The sequence below is a fragment of the Oncorhynchus keta genome, chromosome 22 (assembly GCF_023373465.1).
Source record: "Oncorhynchus keta strain PuntledgeMale-10-30-2019 chromosome 22, Oket_V2, whole genome shotgun sequence".
Classification (NCBI taxonomy): domain Eukaryota; kingdom Metazoa; phylum Chordata; class Actinopteri; order Salmoniformes; family Salmonidae; genus Oncorhynchus; species Oncorhynchus keta.
This window is the reverse complement of record NC_068442.1, coordinates 11,180,982-11,194,762: the sequence shown is the minus strand read 5'-3', so window position 1 is coordinate 11,194,762 and position 13,781 is coordinate 11,180,982. Positions and strand designations below refer to the sequence as shown.

Genomic DNA, 13,781 nt, shown 5'->3' with positions numbered 1-13,781 from the left:
CAATGATTAATCTCCTTTTTTCATTCCTTTTCCCCACAATCCAGGTGAAGGACAAAAGCAACAAACACCTGTACACAAAGCAGTGCCTGCATTTCATCCATCCATGACGATAACCTGTGTGGTTGCCTGTGTGTCTCCTGTCATAAGCCTTTAAATGTGACTGTGCTGTTGGAACCATGATGTTCTCTGCTGTGGAGCGGCTCAAAATGGAGTCTTGGCCGTTGTCTTTTCTCTGTCTGTCTGTGTCAAGGGGCACCAGTAACTACTGCTCTCACTGCATCAGACACAAGATATGCAGTGTGTGCAGACAAGGGAAACATATTTATTTGAGGATCTCTTTAGGGAATGAGTTCTTTGCCCCTCGGGCTGTCTGTCTACTTCATGTGGAACCCTCACTGAGACTGCCTCTATGCAGAGACATGGCTCTGTCTGCCAGTGGACTTCCAGTTCAGACTGTGTGTACAGCTGGTCCCTTCCTGCAAGAACATCTGGAGATCCTCTGTCTGCAGCCTCACACTGGTTGGACAAAGCTACTGGTCATTGGGTTTTGTCTGGAGGAAGGCTCTTCCCCTGACTATAGCTCTCCTATGGACCTCCAGCCCCTTCGGTCCTGTCCAAACCTCTACAGAAGAGAAAAATGGATCCGGTGATGAGAAGAGGGGGCTGGTGTTATTGTTTCTTTGGGGTTTTTTCCCCAAACGTTTTTAAACTCAGGTGTAGAAAAGGAGGAACTTTAAGACTGAAGAGAAGCCGTCATCAGAACCCTGTCGACAGACGGGCCTTGCCGTTTACTTTTTGTTGAATGTATGTGTGAATGATAGATATAGACCTGCAGAGAGCCTTCTCTGCTATGCACTAGGGATAGTCTACACATGCTGGAGTGGCCTTGGAATTTTTACGTTGGTGCTTGTTTTATATATATATATTAGTCGAAGTTGGAAGTTTACATACACCTTAGCCAAATGCATTTAAACTCAGTTTTTCACAATTCCTGACGTTTAATCCTAGTAACAATTCCCTGTCTTAAGTCAGTTAGGATCACTACTTTATTTTAAGAATGTGATATGTCAGAATAAGAGAGAACAAGGTAGAGAATGATTTATTTATTTCTTCACATTCCCAGTGGGTCAGAAGTTTACATACACTCAATTAGTATTTGGTAGCATTGCCTTTTCAATTGTTTAACTTAGGTCAAATGTTTCGGGTGGCCTTCCACAAGCTTATCGCAATAAGTTGGGTGAATTTTGGCCCATTCCTCCTGACAGAGCTGGTGTAACTGAGTCAGGTTTGTAGGCCTCCTTGCTCGCACAAGCTTTTTCAGTTCTGCTCACAAATTTTCTATAGGATTGAGGTCAGGGCTTTGTACTGGCCACTCCAATACCTTGACTTTGTTGTCCTTAAGCCATTTTGCCACAACTTTGGAAGTATGCTTGGGGTCATTGTCCATTTGGAAGACCCATTTGCGACCAAGCTTTAACTTCCTGACTGATGTCTTGAGATGTTGCTTCAATATATCCACATAATTGTTCTCCTTAATGATACCATCTATTTTGTGAAGTGCACCAGTCCCTCCTGCAGCAAAGCACCCCCACAACATGATGCTGCCATCTCCATGCTTCACGTTTGGGATGGTGTTCTTCGGCTTGCAAGCCTCCCCCTTTTCCTCTAAACATAACGATGGTCATTATGGCCAAACAGTTCTATTTTTGATTCATCAGACCAGAGGACAGTTCTCCAAAAATAGGATCTTTGTCCCCATGTGCAGTTGCAAACCGTAGTCTGGCTTTTTTATGGCGGTTTTGGAGCAGTGGCTTCTTCCTTGCTGAGCGGCCTTTCAGGTTATATCACCATAGGACTCGTTTTACTGTGGATATAGATACTTTTGTACCTGTTTCCTCCAGCATCTTCACAAGGTCCTTTGCTGTTGTTGGAAATTGCTCCCAAGGATGAACCAGACTTGAGGTCTCCAATTTTTCTTCTGAGGTCTTCGCTGATTACTTTTGATTTTCCCATGATGTCAAGCAAAGAGGCACTGAGTTTGAAGGTCGGCCTTGAAATTCCTCCACAGGTACACCTCTAATTGACTCAAATGATGTCAATTAGCCTATCAGAAGCTTCTAAAGCCATGACATCTCCTGAAATTTTCCAAGCTGTTTAAAGGCACAGTCAACTTAGTGTATGGTAACTTCTGACCCACTGGTATCTGTAGACAATTGTTGGATTAATTACTTGTGTCATGCACAAAGTAGATGTCCTAACTGACCTGCCAAAACTAGTTTGTTAACAATAAATTTGTGGAGTGGTTGAAAAATGAGTTTTAATGACTCTGACATAAGTGTATGTAAACTTCCAACTTCAACTGTAACTCTTCACTGTAGTTGACCTCTTGTCTCAAACTAGGGAATTATGTTGGATGGTTTTCCACACTTCCATGTGTCCTGCTGGTTGGTATACGCACTAAGTGAAAATGAGTTAGAATCAACAATTGATGTATGCTAAGGTCTTTTTTTTTAATGTTAATGTTGTCATCTTTACAGCCCATTTCATTTAACCTGGACCATGTATTGCATTCCATACATTTGGCGAAAAATAACACCTAACATGGTAGTCCCACTGTCGCTCCTTTTTATGGTGAGTTTTATTATTCTATTCGTAACGGTTAAGATTGTATCCACAATTGCACCCATGCATGATTATTTCTTCACGTCAGTGCTTCATCCTCCCCAATTCAATTAACCTTTTATATGTCCTCAGGGTGTACAGTTTTATACGGGTATTTTAATGAATTATTTGAAGGACAAGAAAATATGACTGGAATTGTGACAAATGAATCAACCTAATTTTATGTGAAGAAACTGATAAACCAATATTGTTTTTGCAAGATTCTGTGTTATTTTTGGTCCTCTTGTGACAGTGGGGGGTCTTGCTCACTGCCAACCTGTTTGCTTTGTTTGGGGTTAAATAAAATATCTATTCCGTTTTGTACTAATTGGAATAGTTGAGTTTTTCGACATTCCAGTTTGTTTTTTGTTTAATATTGTTGCTCTTGTCATTGCCACTATACAGTACCAGTCAGAAGTTAGGACACCTACTCATTCAATGGTTTTTCTTTATTTTTACTATGTTCTACATTGTAGAATAATAGTGAAGACATCAAAACTATGAAATGATGCATTAACCAAAAAAGTGTTAAATCCAAATATGTGAAATTCTTCAGTGAGCCACCGTTTGCCTTGATGAAAGCTTTGCACACTCTTGGTATTCTCTCAACCAGTTTCACCTGGAATGCTTTTCCATCAGTCTTGAAGGAGTTCCCACATATTCTGAGCGCCTGTTGCCTGATTTTTCCTTCACTCTGCAGTCCAACTCATCCTAAACCATCTCAATTGAGTTGAGGTCGGGTGATTGTGGAGGCCATGTAATCCGATGCAGCACTCCATCACTCTCCTTGGTCTAATAGCCCTTACACAGCCTGGAGGTGTGTGGGGTCAATGTCCTGTTGAAAAGAAAATGATAGTCCCACAAAGAGCAAACCAGATGGGGTGGTGTGTCTGCAGGATGCACTGGTAGCCATGCTGGTTAAGCGTGCCTTGAATTCTAAATAAATCACTGACCGTGTCACCAGCAAAGCACCCCCACCGTCACACCACCATGCTTCATGGTGGGAACTAGACATGCGGAGATCATCCGTTCACCTGCTCTGCGTCTCACAAAAAGACCTCGGTTGAAACCAAAAATCTCACTCATCAGACCAAAGGACAGATTTCCACCATTCTAATGTCCATTGCTTGTGTTTCTTGGCCCAATAAATCTTCTTATTAGTGTCCTTTAGTAGTGATTTCTTTGCAGCAATTTGACCATGTGAAATCAGGCCTTCATGGTCTCCTCTGAACTGTTGATGTTGATGTCTTACTTGAACTCTGAAACATTTATTTGGACTGCAATTTCTGAGGTGCAGTTAACTCTAATGAACTTGTCCTCTGCAGCAGAGCTAACTCTGGGTCTTCCTTTCCGGTGGTGGTCCTTATGAGAGCCAGTTTCATCATAGCACTTGATGGTTTTTGCAACTGCACAATTTTCTCCATTGACTGAGCTTCATGTCTTAAAGTAATGATGGACTGTTGTTTCTCTATGCTTATTTGAGCTGTTCTTGCCATAATATGAACATGGGCTAGCTAATGTATACCACCCCTGGACATCTAATCGACTCAAATTCATTAAGAAGGAAAGAAATTCCACAAAATAACTTTTAACAAGGCACACTTGTTAATTGAAATGCATTCCAGTTGACTACCTCATGAAGCTGGTTGGGAGAATGCCACGACTATGCAAAGCTTTCATCAAGGCAAAGGGGGGCTACTTTGATCTAAAAAAAATCCAGGACTGTATCACATCTGGTCATGATTGGGAGTCCCATAGAGCGGCGCACAATTGGCGCAGCGTCGTCCGGGTTTGGCTGGGGCCGTCATTGTAAATAAGAATTTGTTCTTAACTGACTTTATCGAGTTAAACATTTTTTTTTTAAACATGTAAGAAATATATTGATTTAAACACTTTTTGGTTACTACATTATTCCATATGTTCATAGTTTTGATGTCTTCACTATTATTCTACAATATAAAGAAAAACCCTTGAATGAGTAGGTATGTTCAAACTTTCGACTGGTACTGTACACAGTGAGTGATTTTTGTCTTTGAACAATTAATCTGTGTAGATTGAAGTCTTCCCCATCTTATCATATCCATGTTGCGCCTGTGAGCCCCACAGGTATAGTGATTGCAACAAATGAATCTACCTCATAGCCAGTCCACTGGCATCCACTAAGTCCCTCCACTCACCAGAGTCAGTCCCCAGCACACAAATGGCCTAACACTACTATTGTCATGACTGTCTAATTTTCCCAGTGCCAAGTCATGTTACTGTCCTGAACTAAAGTATAGCGGACCCGTCCTTGGAACATTTTATTGTAAGGTTATTTGTGTTACCGCCGGTGGGGGGGTTGTTGTTAAAGGGCGTATGTCTGAGGTCGTCAGAAAAGGGCTCTTTAAATATGATCTTGTCTCACCAGCTGTATAGATTGCATGCCTTCCTGCCACAGTGAGGTGAGTAGACAACCTGAGCCCTGTGGTTCTACTGGATCTGTGTTAGGCAGCATAGAGATGGCAGTGTAGTTCCCTCAATTATAGACACCTATGGCATTAACAGGAAATGTGCTCAAGGAGGGATGAATATAGGAAAATACTAGAAGCTGTGAGACTTTTGATTTGTCCCAGGATACTGTATATCAGGGATCCTCAACTAGATTCAGCCGCAGGCCCATTTTCTTTCTTGAGTGAATGGTCGGTGGGCCGGAACATAATTACAAATAATTTGTATACTGCAATTTGATCGCAAAATATATATTTCACCTAAAACATAATTTCAAACCTTGCTTACATTTGTATACAATCACATGTATCTCTCTCTATTATCCGTGGGAATTCTTAGGAACAAGTTTTGCTCAGAAAACTTGGGGGGGGGGGCCAAATAAAACCACCCGCGAGCCAGTTGGGGAACCCTGCTGTTTAAGGATGTATTGTTTTACTTGCTAGGGATTTTTAGTACTAGCTGAGGTCTTCTCGTAGGTAGTGTGATCATTTGTGCTGTCCATGTATGGACAGTGTAGTTGTAAATGGTCTGTGAGGTTATCATACTGTTATGCAGCTTTGTTGTCGCTGATGTGTAGTCTGCACAAGACATGGAAGTCTGTATGCCACTCACTCCACTTCTACTTTGTCATCCAGTTTGTCTGCACTAGTAAAATATCTAGATTTGATTAAATGTGAATCATATTTATTTGCTCTTAAATGTTGTACATTTGGACTTTTTTTATATAAATGTTTTTGTTTTTGTTTTTAAGCAGTTGACATTTACCTCTGTAGCATGGCAGCATCAAAAAAGACCCTGTATGTTTCATCTGACTGACATAGATTATTTTGGAAATGGACTGAAGTATTTTCTATACTGCACATTTCTTAGAATAAATAACTTTTCCTGAATTGAAGTATGTTGCTTGTTCTCCATTTTCTTTGGTGGTAGGGGAGGGGGAGAGCTGCGGCTTGGGTGATGTTACTGAAATATGCTTAGGCCTATCAAAGGACAGTTTCTTGTAAAGGAGTAGACTATCGGATAGGCCTACTGGTATGGCAGAAAAGTAGGTGTAAGGCTTCTGACTTGATTATTTAAATAATGCAAGACTGTTTATGCCTTGATGAATTGGAAAATGGAATTGGAAAAAAAACTAAGACCTGGCTTCTGCATTGATGTTTCTGTCTTGAAGTGTTTGTCAGTGTCCTCGTTTTAATACACTTTTTATAATCAATGTTTAAATCAAATAATAAAATGGGATACTCTTAGCCATGGTCAGAATTCCAGTGTTCACGTACAGTAACTGTGGATCCATATGTGCAAGGCATGGACTTATGGACCTGCAACCTTATAACTGTCAACAAATAAATACACAATTTTTCACTTTTTCCAGAGCTTTATTTTTTTTTCTCCATGTCGGACCATGCTTGTGCCTTGATGGATGTTTTCCCTGATGAAGTACTTGATGGTGAAGTATTCATTGAGGGTCCACCTCAATCTCCTCTCCAGTATACCTATACATACTTGTACTGGGGGGAGCTCAGCCAGGTGCTGTAGTACACGGTCTGAGCAGCATAGTAGGGTAGCTGCAGCAATAGGTGGGCTAGCAGCGGTTGCCCAGGTGTGTCATCTGCTAATAGATCTCTGGTTTCTTCACCGGCATGCCATTTTTGTCATGCACCCAGGCTCTCAATCTTCCGAAGGGTCTCTGGGTTGAGCTTTTCTTGAAGGCTGCGCCGGTGTCCTGGTTGCCAGTGGAGGTAGTGGCCGCAATTGAATCCAGCAGACTCTTCACCATCTCCCGGATTTCTGTCGTGAGGTCCTTTTGCAAAGAGTCTCAGGAGACAGCCAGTCACTGCCAAACATAATGAAATAAAATAAATGTTTCTCGTGGTGTTCATTGTCACTAAACCTGCTTGGCACACCATAAAGTAGCCTAGTTGAGACTATGACCAACTGAATATTGGAAAATGGTGCACAGAAATACATTTAGTAGGCTAATAGAAAGCAGCGACCCTGCTATTTTAAGTGGCCATCAACTGCTTTCAAAAGTGTTTTCCCGCAACTGTTAAATGAGCAGTCGCTGGGCATGGATGTTTCTCCCTCTGGCACTTGCAAATTTTAAACTGCCTCTGGGGGAATATTTCTTGCATGGAGTTTGACAAGCTGACCAATTGAATAGGTAAACCATTCTGATTTTGCTGTTGGTTACTCGTGTTGTTGGCTGAGAAATTAAATATGCGCAGCAATTTTCATTCGATATTGCAAAATTTGCTTAAAGGTACTGACTGGGATCTGCACCTGGCTCTTACTGGCTGCTGGTCTCAGAGCATTTTGTATTATTCTGTACGTAAATCTGAGACACTCCGTTTAATATGACATGTTACGTTTCGTATGTTTAGCGAGGTAGCGAACGTTAGCTAGGTTAGAGGACGGGTTAGCTAAAGGGTTAAGGTTCGGGGAAGGGTTAGCTAACATGCAAAGTAGCTAAAAAGTATTAAGTAGTTAAAGTTGCTAACTAGCTAAAATGCTAATGTCTGTAACGCAACACCCCAACCAACCACCGTTCTTTAGTTTTTTGCCTTAAGTGACCTTCTGTCTTATGTTACATTTGGTGTGGTAACATACATATTTACGCTTACTATGTTACGTCTAGTCTGAGGCCAGGCTGCTCATTTGGAGTATAGCTGCAGGATCTCTGCCCCAGACCAATTTTTACCCCTGGTAGCATAAGTAACAACACAAGAGAAATTAGTGTGTAGTTTGAGTGACATGAAGGTCTTGGTTCCTAAAGTGTCAGGAAGGCCTATTGTATTGGCATGGTCTGTTTGACCTTTTTTTATAATGATTTCTCTTGCTTTATTAAGTCGATCAGGTTTGTGAAGGTGTTACATTAATTATTCAGTTTGCTAAAATGCAGTTCTTTTTTTCAGTATAACCATAGAAATACATGTTCCTACACTAAATGACAACCTTTGAAATTAAGGTTAATTAGGTTCACATCATTTCTGATTCCTTGTATCACTGACAGTCCGTTAAAATAACTGAAAAAATGGCATCTATTCAAATGCAAACAGACAAAACAAGAGGACGTCTGCGACACAAAGCATTAATCTATTGTGGCACTGCATGTTGTCTCCTCTCATCAGCTTCATCCACTTGACATGTGAATCAACCCCCCCTCAACGAGCGAGACCGGGTGACCCGCTGTTTTGGGAAGTGAGTAGGAGGTAGTGGTACACTTATAGGCTACAGAACCGAAAACGGCTAGTTGTTATTATAGAGCAATATAGGAGCACCAATTCGTCACTTCACTTTCACGGACAGGTTTCTTAATAAGTGGTGAGAAACATGGTCTAATAATAATTAAGGCACTGAGGCAATGTTCAACGTGTTATATGTATCCATCTGTTCAGTGTGAACGCGATCTCTGTTACTTTGTTACACTTTTAAATTGTTGTTAAATACATCTTTGTTACGTTGGTAGTTACATTGAAATCGCCAACGTGTCAAACCATCGCGGAGCCCAGTCTGGTCTCATTGAAGTCGTAGCCCTAAACTTTAGACTGAACAATATTTATAGGCGACCGCTGAAGCATGGGGTTGTCAAGCTCAACAACTCAACTCTGTTACATGAAATAAAGAGAACTATTACTTATCAAAACTATTTTTATTGCAACAATGTATGCAATTGCATGCGGTCTCCTGTTCACCACATGAGCAGCAGTGGCCATTTTAAGGCGAAAAACTCAACCCCATCACACTCAACCCCGTTACTTTTTGATCAATAACAGCGTTGTGAGACTGTGACAGGTTTGAGTTTGTCACTTCGTGAAGTTATCCAATTATTCAAATTCATTATTATTGTTCATCTTCATTCTTATACATGCATATGTTGACTGCACTGTCCATGTTAAAGGTCAATTTTGGGCCAAAACACCAAAAGAGCAGCTTTAAGCTATAACTGATCATACCTGTTTTTTAATGTTTATGCTTAACCGATGAATAAAAAATTATTACAAATGTTGAATACGATATTTGGCTACTGAAGTGCCATTTCTTACCGATCTCTGCAGCTTCCATCCAAAAACAAATCCTGTGAAATAACGTTAACACATACTGGAGGAGTTACTGGCTAGCTACAGCGGCTAGCTTAGCTAACAAACTAACTATGTTGGTTGCAGCGTGCATGGCGAGAATGAAGCATCGATGAGCCACCAAAGGGACAACCCATTTCTGTTTGAAAATTGAGAAAGAGGCGTAGTTGGTCCATTTTTGTGCCCAAAGTCTACCTTTAAGTGGATATATCCTGTCGGCCACAGGCCTATTAGAGTGAAGTCACTGGAGAATCCACTTGTATATAGGCCTATTGAGTGATGTCACTAGAGAGCATCCTATTTGTCTATCAACATTTCTGCTAAGATCTTCACATCTCAGTCTAAAGTAAATTGCCCTGAAGTCAGGATTAGGGTTTAATATTTTGCCTGTATTTTACAAATGTTCCATCCTGAGAACAAGTCATTTTTATCCTGGTTAACCCAGTATTTCCCGCCAAAACCAGAAGTCTCCTTCTAAAGCATTATGAAGTATATACATAGTCCTATGTCTGAATTTGATTAGAGCTTTGATCAAAAATTCAAGCTGATGCTACCTGAGCCTGATGAGCCACATGTTAAATACATTTAATGAACCCAAGCCCAAAAAAGTCAATGATGGTGCCCTTATACTGTGGGCCTATAGGGTATACTGTAGGCTACTGCACATTACGCAAAATAGAAAAACATAAAAGCCCACAGATGTAGCTAGCTATATCCTCTCTTGGCTAAATAAATTAAACTTGCTCCTGTAGGTTAATCTTTTTGATTGTGAACTGTATTACTGTATTATACTGTATATTAATTATGCACACCGATCAAACCATGATCAAGCAGGGAGAGAACATTCTGGTGCTGCACATGCGGCCTACAAAGTTGGAGCATAGGCTAGATTGTATTTCATACAGTTGAAGTCAGAAGTTTACATACACCTTAGCCAAATACATTTAATATCAGTTTTTCACAATTCCTGCCATTTAATCCTAGTAAAAATTCCCTTTCTTAGGTCAGTTAGGATCACCACTTTTTATTTTAAGAATGTGAAAAGTCAGAATAATATTAGTGATTTATTTCAGCTTTTATTTCTTTCATCACATTCCCAGTGGGTCAGACATTTACATACACTCAGTTAGTATTTGGTAGCATTGCTTATAAATTGTTTAACTTGGGTCAAATGTTTTGAGTAGCCTTCCACAAGCTTCCCACAATAAGTTGGGTGAATTTTGGCTCATTCCTCCTGACAGAGCTGGTGTAACTGAGTCAGGTTTGTAGGCCTCCTTGCTCGCACACGCTTTTTCAGTTCTGCCCACATTTTCTATAGGATTGAGGTCAGGGCTTTGTGATGGCCACTCCAATACCTTGACTTTGTTGTCCTTAAGCCATTTTACCACAACTTTGGAAGTATGCTTGGGGTCATTGTCCATTTGGAAGACCCATTTGCGACCAAGCTTTAACTTCCTGACTGATGTCTTGAGATGTTGCTTCAAAATATTCACATCATTTTCCCTCCTCATGATGCCACCTATTTTGTGAAGTTCACCAGTCCCTCCTGCAGCAAAGCACCCCCACAACATGCTGCCACCCCCGTGCTTCACGGTTGGAATGGTGTTCTTCAGCTTGCAAGCATCCCCTTTTTCCTCCAAACATAACGATGGTCATTATGGCCAAACAGTTCTATTTTTGTTTCATCAGACCAGAGGACATTTCTCCAAAAAGCACAATCTTTGTCCCCATGTGCAGTTGCAAACCATAGTCTGTCTTTTTTATGGTGGTTTTGGAGCATGTGGCTTCTTCCTTGCTGAGTGGCCTTTCAGGTTATGTCGATATAGGACTGTACTGTGGATATAGATCTTTTTGTACCTGTTTCCTCCAGCATCTTCACAAGGTCCTTTGCTGTTGTTCTGGGATTTATTTGCACTTTTCGCTACAAAGTACATTCATCTCTAGGAGACAGAACGTGTCTCCTTCCTGAGCGGTATGACAGCTGGGTGGTTCCATGGTGTTTATACTTGCATACTATTGTTTGTACAGATGAACGTGGTACCTTCAGGCATTTGGAAATTGCTCCCAAGGATGAACCAGACTTGTGGAGGTCTACAATTTTTTTTCTGAGGTCTTGGCTGATTTCTTTTGATTTTCCCATGATGTCAAGCAAAGAGGCACTGAGTTTGAAAGTATGCCTTGAAATGCATCCACAGGTACACCTCCAATTAACTCAAATTAGGTCAAATAGCCTATCAGAACCTTCTAAAGCCATTTTCTGGAATTTTCCGAGCTGTTTAAAGGCACAGTCAACTTAGTCTATGTAAACTTCTGACCCACTGGCATTGTGATACACTGAATTATAAATGAAATAATCTGTCTGTAAACAATTGTTGGAAAAATTACTTGTCATGAACAAAGTAGATGTCCTAACCAACTTGCCAAACTATAGTTTGATAACAAGAAATATGTGGAGTGGTTGAAAAACAAGTTTTAATGACTCCAACCTAGGTGTATACAGTTGAAGTTTACATACATCAACTGTATATTTAACCATGCATTCGGAACAATATTAACTAAGCAAAAAAAAATAAACGTCCCTTTTCAGGACCCTGTCTTTCAAAGATAATTCATAAAAATCTAAACTTCAGATCTTCATTGTAAACACTGTTTCCCATGCTTGTTCAATGAACCATAAACATTTAATGAGCATGCACCTGTGGAATGGTCGTTAAGACATTAACATCTTACAGACGGTAGGCAATTAAGGTCACAGTTAGGAAAACGTAAGACACTTAAGAGAGCTTTCTACTGACTCTGAAAACACCAAAAGAAAGATGCACAGGGTCCCTGCTCATCTGTGTGAACATGCCTTAGGCATGCTGCAAGGAAGCATGAGGACTGCAGATGTGGTCAGGGCAATAAATTGCAATATTTGTACTGTGAGACGCCTAAGACAGCGCTACAGGGAGACAGGACAGACAGCTGATCGTCCTCGCAGTGGCAGACCACATGTAACAACACCTGCACAGGATCGGTACATCTGAACATCACACCTGCGGGACAGGTACAGGATGGCAGCAACAACTGCCCGAGTTACACCAGGAACGTACAATCCCTCCATCAGTGCTCAGACTGTCCGCAATAGGCTGAGAGAGGCTGGACTGAGGGCTTGTAGGCCTGTTGTAAGGCATCACTGGCAACAACGTCGCCTATGGGTACAAACCCACCGTCGTTGGACCAGACAGGATTGGCAAAAAGTGCTCTTCACTGACGAGTTGCGGTTTTGTCTCACCAGGGGGGATGGTAGGATTCGGATTTATCGTCAAAGGAATGAGTGCTACACCGAGGCCTGTACTCTGGAGCGGGATCGATTTGGAGGTGGAGGGTCCGTCATAGTCTAGGGCGGTGTGTCACAGCATCATCGGATTGAGCTTGTTGTCATTGCAGGCAATCTCAACGCTGTGCGTTACAGGGAAGACATCCTCCTCCCTCATGTGGTACCCTTCCTGCAGGCTCATCCTGACATGACCCTCCTGCATGACAATGCCACCAGCCTTACTGCTCAGTCTGTGAGTGATTTCTTGAAAGACAGGAATGTCAGTGTTCTGCCATGGCCAGCGAAGAGCCCGGATCTCAATCCCATTAAGCACGGCTGGGACCTGTTGGATCGGAGGGTGAGGGCTAGGGCCATTCCCCCCCAGAAATTTCCGGGAACTTGCAGGTGCCTTGCTTGGTGGAAGAGTGGGATAACATCTCACAACAGGAACTGGAAAATCTGGTGCAGTCCACGAGGAGGCCACACACACCAGATACTGACTGTTACTTTTGATTGTGACCCCCCCCCCCGCTTTGTTCAGGGACACATTATTCAATTTCTGTTTGTCACACATCTGTGGAACTTGCTCAGTTTGTCTCAGTTGTTGAATCTTCTGTTCATACAAATATTTACACATGTTAAGTTTGCTGAAGATAATCGCAGTTGACAGTGAGAGGACGTTTCCTTTTTTGTTGAGTTTACAAATGTCGAAGTCCATAACGTACCGTCTTGGTGGAATGACCTATTTGTAAAATGTATATATTTTTTTTACACTTTGACCATAACCTTAAAGTATTAGGTATAAGCCATCAACCGTATTCACAAGTTAACAACACAAGGTCTGTGAATCACAAAGTGGTTTGTTGACAACCAACAGCTGGTGATGGTGCTGCTGTCTTTGACCACATCCACCACCAGGGCGCACTAGACTACTGACAGACAATGCCTGAAATTGGCTACAATTACTCTCAAAACTATATTTAATTAATTAATTGAGCATGTATGTATCAAATTCAGATGTAAATGTAAACTTTGTAGCCTCTGAGGTCCTGCAGACCCTCTCCTCTAAATATTAAATACTATTCCTAGGAAGCTTTGATGGGAAATGGGAACTAGACCTCAGTAAGCTATTGGTTAAGACTTTTTGTTTGTTTCAAGAGGAACTAAATGTTCTGAGGAAGCAAGCATAAGAAAGGAATAATGAGGATGTGGATGTTATGAATGTTCTGCAAAGCAGTAAGCCTTTAGCTTTTTTATTC

At 41.3% G+C, this 13,781-nt stretch overlaps 1 protein-coding gene across 1 annotated transcript in view; it reads left to right on the top strand.

The window, feature by feature from the left end:
• Positions 1 to 6,043, top strand: part of LOC118401049 (chromatin remodeling regulator CECR2-like) — a 68,280-nt gene extending 62,237 nt beyond the window's left edge. Inside the window, exon 19 of the mRNA XM_035798227.2 lies at positions 45 to 6,043. The gene's annotated coding sequence lies outside the window, so the exon portion shown is untranslated. The remainder of the gene's footprint in view (positions 1 to 44) is intronic.
• The last annotated feature ends 7,738 nt before the right edge of the window (positions 6,044 to 13,781 follow it).